This window comes from Prunus mume, linkage group LG4 (assembly GCF_029339155.1).
Source record: "Prunus mume cultivar Tortuosa linkage group LG4, ASM2933915v1, whole genome shotgun sequence".
NCBI classification, from domain to species: Eukaryota; Viridiplantae; Streptophyta; class Magnoliopsida; order Rosales; family Rosaceae; genus Prunus; species Prunus mume.
The window spans coordinates 6,245,750-6,257,912 of record NC_142701.1 but is presented as its reverse complement, the minus strand read 5'-3'; the positions used below and the strand labels follow the sequence as shown (position 1 = coordinate 6,257,912).

The 12,163-nt window shown below is 33.3% G+C and overlaps 1 pseudogene; it reads left to right on the top strand.

The window, feature by feature from the left end:
• Window positions 1-9,643: 9,643 nt before the first annotated feature.
• Window positions 9,644-11,447, top strand: LOC103328349 (trans-resveratrol di-O-methyltransferase-like; annotated as a pseudogene).
• The last annotated feature ends 716 nt before the right edge of the window (window positions 11,448-12,163 follow it).

The following is a 12,163-nucleotide window of genomic DNA, read 5'->3' as shown; positions in this document are numbered from 1 at the left end:
TGACGGGGAAGAAGTTTTTAAGTTCAAAACTCAAATGTATGATGGCCCGAAAAGAAAAAGGAGAAGCACAAATGTATGATGGACCAATAAGACATACGGCCATGAATGAGAAACAGATTTCATGCTAATTCCAATCAATTTTTGGGAGTTAATTTAAAAAATAAATAGTTAACAACAATTGAAGCGTGGTTTCCTACAAATTTTTAAGGCATGAAAAGGACCATAGTCCACGTTTAGCACTTGAGAAAACAAAAGCAGCCTTGTTCAAGTTGTTAATGTTGGAATTTTAAAAAAGGTTTTAAAAATTTAACAGTTTTTATTTATTGTGGGGGTTGTAAGTATTTAATATTCAGGTTTTATTTTTATATTGAATGTCTTAATTTTCTGGTTGGTGAAGGTTTCATGTTCTTAGATGCCTATAAAAGGCCACTCCTCCTTCATATTTAAAGCAACCACAATACACCATCAGAATATCACATACCACAATCACCACCACAAACTAATTCTCTCATTTTCTACTTTTATAATATTCTCTACTTTATATTATCATTTTAGCAATGGTTCTGTGACTTGGATACCTATATTCGTCTATGAACGTACTCATAGCAGATTTTGAGTTTGTGTACAAGGGGTCGTATCTTTGAGTCTGTACACCGTCAATAACTACACGTAGGGAGGCTATAGAGGCTTTAGGACAACGTCTTTGACGTTCTTTACCAAACTCACCTTCTTACTTATTATTTATTTTGCTTTTACTTACCTGTTATTTTGTTTTCTTCAATTTTATTGTACCTTAAAAGCTTTCTAATTTGTTTATATGATATTATAATATAAAGGTTTTGTATTTGGCTTTACGGAAAAGGAAAACTATATTTTTTTTTTATAACAATCTAAAGCATTTGTATGTTAAAGTTGTTTTCTTCCCATACTGTTATTGCTTTAATACCTTATAACTTTTGTACTGAAACTTTTGTATTTGTATTGGATATTCAAATTGAAAATTATGATTTGTTATGGATAGATGCAGTTTAAAGCTTTCATGTTGTCTATACAATTCCAGTTGCTTTAAATATTGTTGGTACATTTATATTTCTATAATTTGTTGCTAACGTTTGGGAAATTGCTGTTAGTGTTTGGAGGAAAAATAAATAAATAAATAAACAGTAAATATAGGTTTTAGCCAAAAAAAAAATTTCACTTTTGGAAAAAGCAAAAAAAATTTCAAAAAAGACAAAAAAACCTCTCAACTTTCAAATCAAAGACATGCAAATGTAAAGGATTCCTTAGGAAATCCAAAAATAAATAAGGGCAATTTTGTCCATTTTAGCTTCTTTTACAAAATCTCTCTCTCCTTTATGTTTTTTCAAAGTCTCCCCAAAATAAATCAGTTTTTTTATTCCATACCTCATAGGATATTTATGCTAGTTTTGATCCGTAAAGAATTTAACGGTCCATACCATTACACCAAATTTGAACGTAGTAGCGTTTTGTGCAACTTTCATCATCTAAAATAATAATAATAATAAATAGAACATTTCTCAAAATATGCTGCTCCTTTTTTTTCCCAATTATTTCCCATGGCATTTTTGACGTATAATAATAATTCCACATAAATTAGTCTCTAGGTTTATTTAGGGAGACTTTGGAAAAACACAAAAGAGAGAGAAATTTTGTAAAAGAAGCTAAAATGGACAAAATTGCCCTTATTTATTTTTGGATTTCCTAAGGAATTTTTTACATTTGCATACCATAGAGAAAATATTTCAATCGAAACCAAAACTAAATTCATAGTAAATATTTCAAATTAACTCAATAAGTGACAATAAAATGTTCTAATGACATTGGAGTAATTTTATAGCAATTATAATATTAAAGTTGTAGATATAACATGATGTTGTAAGGCTAACGGCTGAAGGGAACCAGAAGCAAAATAAAAGTAAATTTAGGTTTTAGCCAAAAAACAAATTTCACTTTTGGAAAAAGCAAAACCTTTTTCAAAATAGACAGAAAAACCTCTCAACTTTCAAATCAAAGACATGCAAATGTAAAGGATTCCTTAGGAAATCCAAAAATAAATAAGTGCAATTTTGTCCATTTTAGCTTCTTTTACAAAATTTCTCTCTCCTTTGTGTTTTTCCAAAATCTCCCTTTCCTTTTTGGTGTACTCGGCCGTCAGAACAAGATCTGCTTTCCTCCGCTTGTTCTACTCCCTTCAAATCTGCCTGATCCTCTGCCCTAAAGCTGAGTATTTCCTCGCCATTGCATGATCGCTGTTGATCTGGCCAACACCGCCCCTAGTGATTGGGTAGCGAATTTCCTGATGCATGTCGGAGGTGATGACTTTGATCTTGCCAATCCATGGTATGTCCAGAATGCCATTGTAGGGTGAGACTTCATCGATGACCACGAATGTTTGCGAGCTAATTATAGGTGGGGAGTAGATGTCGAGATCTATCGTGCCCACAATAACCGTTATTGCACCATTGAAGCTAGTTAGCGACCTGGTTAATTTATTGATCTTTGTCGCTAAGCCTATCTGTTGAATGATTGCCAATTGTAGGATATTGGCTGTGTTGTCCTCGTCTGAATGGATTCAATCGACCATGACCTAAGCGATTTGAATGCTGATGACAAGGGCGTCGTTGTGTGACAGATCAAGGCCGATCAGATCTTTCTTCCGGAAGCCTAGGAATGCTAGTTGAGACTTGAGACATCACAGTAGCCTAGTTGAGAAGGGCCAAGCAAATCTCATATAATCCCTTGCGAATGCTACGTGAGTGGACTGCAGAAGGCCTATCTTCAAATCTCTATCAGCAGCTGTCATCTTTGTTTTTTTATTATTTATTATCATTTGTTTGTTTTTATATTTAGAGTTTAAATATCGTAGGTTAAACTATTTACGTGCAGCTTCATGAACCAGTAATAGCCACCATCTCTTTCTTCATTCTCTTCTCTAGTTCTCGCTTTCCTCCTCCCCTATCCCATCGATCGAATCTCTGGTCAAGAAAAAAAGCGACCCCATCATTCATGTCCTCATGCATCATATATGCATGATGGACCCTACCTTAAAATTATCATACTTAACTTCTTTTTCTTTCTGGATTTTAAATTATGAAAAACATGATAGCAGCTGCTGATAAAGATTTGAAGATAGGCCCTCCGCAGTCCACACTACTACATTTTACACTTTGAGCGATTTAAGAGAATTTCGTCGCGCAAAATACATTGTAGTTGCACAAATTTCAGCGCGATAAAAACTTCATCGCGAGAATCCGTCGTGCAAAGATCGGGAAGAAAGACTTTGCGCGACGAAACATATTGGTCGCGCAAAGTGACTTTACGCAACGAACATATTGGTCGCAAAGCGTTTACTTTTGCGCGACAAAAAATATTGGTTGCTCAAAGTTTTGCGACGATTTAAAACATTGGTTGGCAAAGTTTTGCAAGACGAAAAATTTATAAAAAAATTCCGCGTCCCATTTTTTGTACCGCCAAATTTTTAGAGTTCTCGCGATTTAATACTAATGTCGCGCAAATATTTGCACGACAAAATATTTTGGTTTTTGACTTTTTGTTTTATTATTTCTTTAATATTAATTTAATTATATTAATTATTTCGAATTTTTACTTTTTAAATTTAATTTAATTGTATGATTCTTTTCGTTACTTTAATTTAAACTGATATTAATTTAATTATATTAATTTATTTCAAATTTTTACTTTTAAAATTTAATTTAATTGAATGATATTTTTTAATTACTTTAATTTAAATTGACATATTCAAAATAAAATTACATATGAAAAATAGTGATCAAATTATCCAATAAATATATATATAATATTCAAAATGTACACATAAATTAACAAAGTACAATAATAAAATCCTAATACAAGTGTATTGTGGTGGTAGTGGCGGAGGATATGTTTTGATAGCTTCCTATCCTCAACTTTAGCCGTCAAAGTCTTGATGATTCCCTACAAAAAAAAAAAAAAAAAAGAAAAGGGATAATCTCCCCTAAAATTGTTATACCACAAATCCAACCCAAACTCCAATCCCTCCCCACACAAACTTAAAACTAACTCCAAAAACACATATTAATGAAAAAAATTTAAAATTTGGAGAGAATATACCTTTTGGCAAGATTGAGAGTGAGTGAGAATGAGAGAGAGAAGTGAGTTTGAGAGAATTAGAGAAGATAGTGATAGAGAGATGAGAGAGTGAGTGAGAGTGAGAGATAGTGAAAAGAGAGATGAGAGAGTGAGTGAGAGTGAGAGATAGTGAAGAGAGAGATGATGAGAGATTAAGTGAGAGGAGTGAGTGTGAGAGAAATGGTAGGATTTGGGGAGAGGGAAAGAGAGAGGAGAGGTAAGAGAAAGACATTGAGAAAATGGTGGAGGAGTTATTTTCATTTTAAAAACCGTATCACTTTGCGCGACGAACAATATTGTTGGTTGTGCAAAGTTTTGCGCGACGAAAAATATTGGATTATTGGTCGCTCAATGTTTTGTGACGAAACATATTTGTCGCACAAGTTTTGCACAATGAATACTAGAATATTGGTCGCAAAGTAAATAAAAAATAAAAATCCGTGTCCCATTTTGGTACCGCCCAAATTTTGAAATTTTGCGCGATTTAAAAATATTGGAATATTGGTCGCTCAAAGTCAAAAAATAAAATCCCGTGTCCCATTTTGGTACCACTAAATTTTGAAATTTTGCGCGACAAAAATACATCTTGGTCGCAAAAGTCTAAAAAGATTATATAAAAATTCTCGCGTCCCATTTTTCAGACTACCAAATTTTTGCGACGATTTAAAATATATATTGGTTGCGCAAAGTTTTGAGCGACACAAAATATTGGTCACACAAAGTCTAAATTTATTTATTTATTTTTAAATCCCGCGTCCCATTTTTAGTACCCACCCAAATTTTTAGAGTTTTGTGCAACGAATTGTTGGTCGCGCAAACTTTTGAGAGACAAAAAATTGATTCGTAGCACGATATTTATAAAAATAATTGCTATGAATAATAAAAAATAAAATTATTTTATTTTACGATTTAAAATATAAATAATGTTAAAGCTACTTAATAAATGTATATACTATTCAATTTCTTAATTGTTATACGTACAAAATAAATAAATTTAAAGCTACTTAATAAGTAAATAAATATATATATATATATATAAACGCACCATTCAACGATCCAACCGTCAGACTTGTTTGTATATACTTCAAGATCGTATACGCCAAAAATCGCAAAAAACAAACATTCAGAGACCTAGTAACGGGACAAAAAATTTCAATGGTTATAAATGAAAAATCATGATTTAACGGTTATTTTAACTCCGATTTTGATGATTATTTATAGCAACACTCCTTGACCCTATATGAATACAATGAACTAATTCGATCGTCAATTTAAAATATTTACATTTGTGGATACCACAAAATCATATGTTATATTTAACAAAAGTATAAATAAACTCTTAATTATTAGTGAATATATTGTTTTGATGGCATACGCATTCTAGAAAACTAGTTTCAACAATCCAACCGTCAAACTTGTTTGTTTATACTTTGAGATCATATACCCCAAAAATCGGAAAAAATAAACATTCAGAGATCAAGTAACGGTATAAAACTTTACGACCATTATGAATGAAAAATCACGATTTAACGGTTATTTTAACTCCGATTTTGATGATTTTTTACAGCTACACTCCTAGACCCTATATGAATACAATGAACTAATTAGATCATCAATTTAAAATATTTACACTAGTGGATACCACAAAATTTTATGTTATATTTAACAAAAGTACAAATAAACTCTTAATTGTTAGTGAATATATTGTTTTGATGGCATACGCATTCTACAAAACTAGTTTCAACGATCCAACCGTCAAATTTGTTTGTTTATACTTTGAGATCATATATGCCAAAAATCGAAAAAAATAAACATTCAGAGATCACGTAACGGGACAAAACTTTTCGACGGTTGTAAATGAAAAATCATGATTTAACGGTTATTTTAACTCCGATTTTGATGATTTTTTACAGCTAAACTCCTTGACCCTATATGAATTCAATGAACTAATTCGATCATCAATAAAATATTTACACTAGTGGATACCACAAAATTTTATGTTATATTTAACAAAAGTATAAATAAACTCTTAATTGTTAGTGAATATATTGTTTTGATGGCATACGCATTCTACAAAACTAGTTTCAACGATCCAACCGTCAAATTTGTTTGTTTATACTTTGAGATCATATATGCCAAAAATCGGAAAAAAATAAATATTCAGAGATGAAGTAACGGGACAAAACTTTCGACGGTTATAAATGAAAAATCACAATTTAACGGTTATTTTAACTCCAATTTTGATGAGCTACACTCCTTGACCCTATATGAATACAATGAACTAATTCGATCGTCAATTTAAAATATTTACACTAGTGGATACCACAAAATCTTATGTTATATTTAACAAAAGTATAAATAAACTCTTAATTGTTAGTGAATATATTGTTTTGATGGCATACGCATTCTACAAAACTATTTTTAACGATCCAACCATCAAACTTGTTTGTTTATACTTCAAGATCATATACGCCAAAAATCGGAAAAAATAAACATTTAGAGATCAAGTAATGGGACAAAACCTTTCGACGGTTATAAATGAAAAATCACGATTTAACGGTTATTTTAACTCTAATTTTGATGATTTTTTACAGCTACACTCTTTGACCCTATATGAATACAATGAACTAATTCGATCGTCAATTTTAAAAATATATTTTCTAACAAAAAGATTTTAAAAAAGAATTTTTTTATTTTATTTATTTTTATAAGGACTTTGTGCGACGAAGTTTATTGTTTTGTCGCGCAAAGTGACTTTGCATGACGAATTGTCTTTCGTCGAGCAAAATTTGGTCGCTCAAGACTTTGAGTGACGATGTATTGTCGTCGCGCAAAAGTTTGTTGTGCAAAGTGATTTTGCGTGACGAAAAACAGTTCGTCGAGCAAAATTTTGTCGCGCAAGGTTTTTAGCGACGAAGTTTTGTGTTTCATCATGCAAAGTAACTTTGAGCGACGAATAATTTTTCGTCGAGCAAAATGTGGTCGCGCAAGGGTGATTTTTTACTAGTGCCACTCACATAGCATTCACAAGGGATTATATGAGATTTGCTTGGCCCTTCTTTTGGTCCCCTGCAATTAAAATTGGAGTCTTTTAATTATGATCTTGCATATCAATTATTAGGTATCAATATTGAATATATATTACAATAATCTTAGTGGTACAACAGCGACCCCCGTAAGAATTATACTGTGATTGGCAAGCAACAATAATATTAGATTGATAAAATTAATCTTATAGTTATTGGCAGGATCCGAATTCATAAAATCTTCATACATCATCTACCAAATAACCTATCACTCTCATTCCATATTAGTCAAGTGTGTGCATGAAACAATACAGTCACGTATGTACTTAGAATTTAGAGGCATTCAGATTATAGTTACTGCATACACAATCACTAGCGGACCTATTAAGGCGCAAGGAGGTGCAGTTGCATCTCCCCTCACGGGAAAAGCCATTGTAGGTGCTGCATATTACACCTCTGCTTAGCCTAGGAGACGCAGTCTAGGTGTTCGACGAAAATCCTAAACGAAGTCTGTGTTGCTTTGCTGTATTGCATTGCGTTGTTGCACACAACGTACTTTTTTTTAATATTTATTTATTTAATCCTGCCAAAACGACGTCGTTTTGGACCAGAATATTTTAAAAAATTATATTTTTAAAAACAATAAAGACGAAACCTGGACTGCCATTTCGTGGGCTTTAACCTATTTCTATCTAGGGCCTACATATAAAAGGACAAAAGGCTTTTAACTCTAGGGCTTTTAACAACAAGGCTTTCTTTTTCTTCTACAACAATTGTTGTTTATTTGTAATGCTATTCTTTTTCTATGACTTATGAATGATATTGGTATTGTTTAAATTATAAGGATATTTGATTGTCAATTTTTTTATATAAAGGTTTTAGCCTTTTAAAATTGCACATCCGCTAAAAAATTCCTAGGTGTACACAATAAGAATAATATTTAAAAAAATCAACTTAGGTATATTTAAAAATCACGCACATAAGCCAAAATAAACATGTATAGAATTAAGAGACACTTTTTGACACAAACTATAACCCTCTTGATTAGCCGTTAGATAAAACCATTTTGAATGATAGTTATGTTAAAAATGTTCAGTATTTGTCCTATATCGAAAATTTAGGGACCTTACATGGATTTATAAAGAGTTAGGCTACTTCGTTTATTGTCAATTAATTTTGGAGTAGAAACTCAAACTTTAGCCTACCCCACTACATGTCCTTCATCCTTTTGGATGACTATCTGTTCTTAAACTTTAAAACTGAATCTCTGGATAATTATGACTTGAAAACTTAATAGTACTATTGGATTACTATATATGGCTTTGCGTATTCCTCAATTCAGACTTCTGAGTGCAACAACCGCATGTTTTGAGTATTTCTCCACTATCTCTATCATTAAGCCAACAAACTGTTAACTATTAGCTTTGGATCAATTGTAAGAGTTCTTTTGGTTCCTCAATTTCTAGAAATTTCTATAATTTGATGCTTCTTAAACCTTCTTGGTGTGGTGCCATGGAGTTTGGTTCTTTTTTGGCTGCAATGGGAGCTGGGTGTTTTGCTTACGTTGATTGAAAAGTGATGATATATATTTAAAATGAATGAAAAGGGTTAGAAGAGAACTTAGATTAATATCTCTGAATATTTGAGTTCTTTGTGCTTCCAAATTTGGGAAAGAAGATGGATAGAGGAGAGAATATAATTATTATTGAAGGAGGAAAACATAATTTTATATATATATATTATTAGATGAAACTTCACTTTGTCAATTTCTCCCTCCCACTTCAAAGTTCAATCTACAGTAACTTCCTTCTACACATGCATAGCATATTAGCGTATACGTACGGCCCTTCTAGTATTATTTACTGAAGGATTAATTGTAGCAATAGTCCTTAAACTATACCCGTAGTTACATTTTGGTCACTCAACTTCAAAAATAGTTGTGAGGTCCCCAATTATGTATGGTGTTGCATTACTAGTCACTTTCGTCAAGTCTGTCTATTTTTTTGTTAAATCCATGGGAAAACTTGGAAATTCATTCCAAATATTTATGAAAATGAAATAACAAAAAAATAAATAAATAAGGGTTATTTGTAGCAATGGTCCCTCAACTATACATGGAGTTACATTTTGGTCATTGAAATCCAAAAATAGTTACAGAGAGGTCACTCAACTAGGTGTTGTGTTGCACCATTAGTCCCTACCGTCAAGTCTCTCTAACGGTAGGGACTAATGGTGCAACACAACTAATTGAGTGACTTCTGTAACTATTTTTGGAGTTGAGTGACCAAAATGTAACTCCGAGAATAGTTGAGGGACCATTGCTACAAATAACCCTTTACTTAAATAATTGGGATGTGGATTGTGTCGGCACGGCAACAACTATATAAGCAGATCCCCAGTATAGAAGACTTAAAATAAGAGCCATCGGTGTTCTTGAGCTACACATATAAACATAGACACTTAGATAAATGAGTTTGAATAATGATAAAGTTAGTGCTACAAGCCATGAGCTTCTTCAAGCTCAAGCTTATGTGTGGAATCATATCTTCCAGTTCATAAACTCCATGTCATTAAAGTGTGCAGTTCAATTAAGCATCCCCGATGTGATTCACAGCCATGGCCAACCCATATCCCTTCCAATCTCATTTCCGGCCTCAATGTCCACCCTTCGAAAGCTCATTTGATCTCACGCCTCATGCGAATCCTCGTCCACTCCAATTTCTTTACAAAAGACCAGCAAGTTCAGCTACCAGTTCGTCCAAACAATAATAACAACAATGAGAATGTTGTTCATCAGGATCTTGATGATGAAGCGGAGGAAAAAGCTGTTGTGGTGTATAGCCTATCACCAGCTTCCAGGCTTCTCCTCAAGGAAAGTCCATTAAGCACCACACAATTTTTACTTATGAATCTTGATATCCATTTCATCTAATGGGCACTTGGTGCCATATGAACAGTAATGGAAATCATGATCATCCAGCTTCCCCATTTGAGATGGCACATGGAAGGTCTTTTTGGGGTTTGGCTGCTCAGCAACCAAAGCTTGGTAGCTTGTTTAATGACGCAATGGAGGCTGACTCTCAGCTGCTAGCAAGGGCAGTGGTTGAAGAGTGTGAAGGAGTTTTTGAGGGTTTGAATTCCTTGGTTGATGTTGGAGGTGGCACAGGAACCATGGCCAAGGTCATTGCCAAGGCCTTCCCCAACATTAATTGCACTGTCTTTGACCAACCACATGTTATTGCAAACTTGCAAGGGACTCACAATTTGGATTTTGTTGGAGGAGACATGTTCGAGAAGATACCCCCAGCAAGTGCAATTTTCCTGAAGGTAATTATAAAACTCAATTATTTCTCTCATTTTTATTATTCCTCAATTTCCTAATTAATTATTACCTTCTTGTTAGTAAATATATCTCACCCTTGCCTTTGCAGAATTTTCTAAACTTGTCCTTGTTTTGCTTGGCTTTCAATTCGAGTTGTGTATTTAAGGAATTTTTATGGAGTTTAATAAAAAAACGAAAAAACGAAAAAACAATCTTGTTGAAGAATGTAAAGTAACACATTGGAAACTTAGACAAAATGTATAACATTGCCCTTTTATATAAACCCCACACCAGCTTGGACTATGTTGGTGGTTAATTTGGGGGGAATATCAATGTTTCTAGTGGTCCGTGGGTCCGTCCCTATGAAATCTTAATAAACCTTACTATTCATAAATGAATTATTAACAATGACATATCAATTGGTGCATGTACAAAGTATATTAAGCAGGTACCATACACTAATTCTATGCCCGATGTGGTTGTGAGTATAAATTCATTGCTTACTTTAAAGTAATTAACCATTAATTAATGCATGGCATCAATGATCAGTGGATTCTGCATGATTGGAGTGATGAGGAAAGCGTGAAGATATTAAAGAAGGGTAGAGAAGCAATTCTGAGCCAAAAAGGAGGAAACGTTATCATCCTGGACATAAATGTGTCTGCAGATAATAAGAAGATGGATAAGAAATCAATTGAAACTCAGCTCATGTGGGATATGTTAATGATGGTCCACCTCAATGGCAAAGAGCGTAGTGAAGCAGAGTGGGAAAAGCTCTTTTTGACTGCTGGATTCTCTCACTATAAGATTACACATACATTGGGCCTCAGGTCTCTTATTGAAGTTTACCCCTGAAAAAAAGCATCACTCTTTTAATTGTATGTTAAGTGCTTGCGAATTTCATGAAATAAGCCCTAAATCTATTTTACCTCTTTTGGTGTGTATATGCATATATTATCTAAGCTTGGATGTTTCCTTCTTCTTTGTAATCTTTAAAGTTTATAATTTAGTTCTTAAGAAATAAAAATGGTACGCAGTACCTCTCAGTCTAATAGTGTTTCTTAATGACGTGGAAGAAGTTTTATGTTCAAAACTCACCACCTCATTAGTAAAATTTAAAAATAATAATAATTTGATGCCCCAAAATGAAAAAGGAGAAGCCCAAATGTATGATGGACCAAGAAGACATACGGCCATGAATGAGAAACAGATTTCATGCTAATTCCAATCAATTTTTGGGAGTTAATTTAAAAAATAAATAGTTAACAACAATTGAAGCGTGGTTTCCTACGAATTTTCAAGGCATGAAAAGGACCATAGTCCACGTTTAGCACTTGAGAAAACAAAAGCAGTCTTGTGCAAGTTGTTAATAGAATAAACAGTGGGCAACAAACAACAAACATCTACAAGCAAAAACACATGTTTCCAAGAAAACCAATTGTTTATAACATATCCGACTGGCCAATTAATCAACGACACATGGAAACAAGGGATCCACAAGGAGATCCCACACACTTGACAATCTATTACGTCCCACAAAGTACCATCGGCAGGAGCCAAGCCTTTGGCAACCCAGCTTGTCGACCGCAGCCAAAGACTGCACTTCAGAGTAATTTCTCATAAAGACACGTGGTGCCTCCTCAGCCAATCCTCGCAATCCCACATC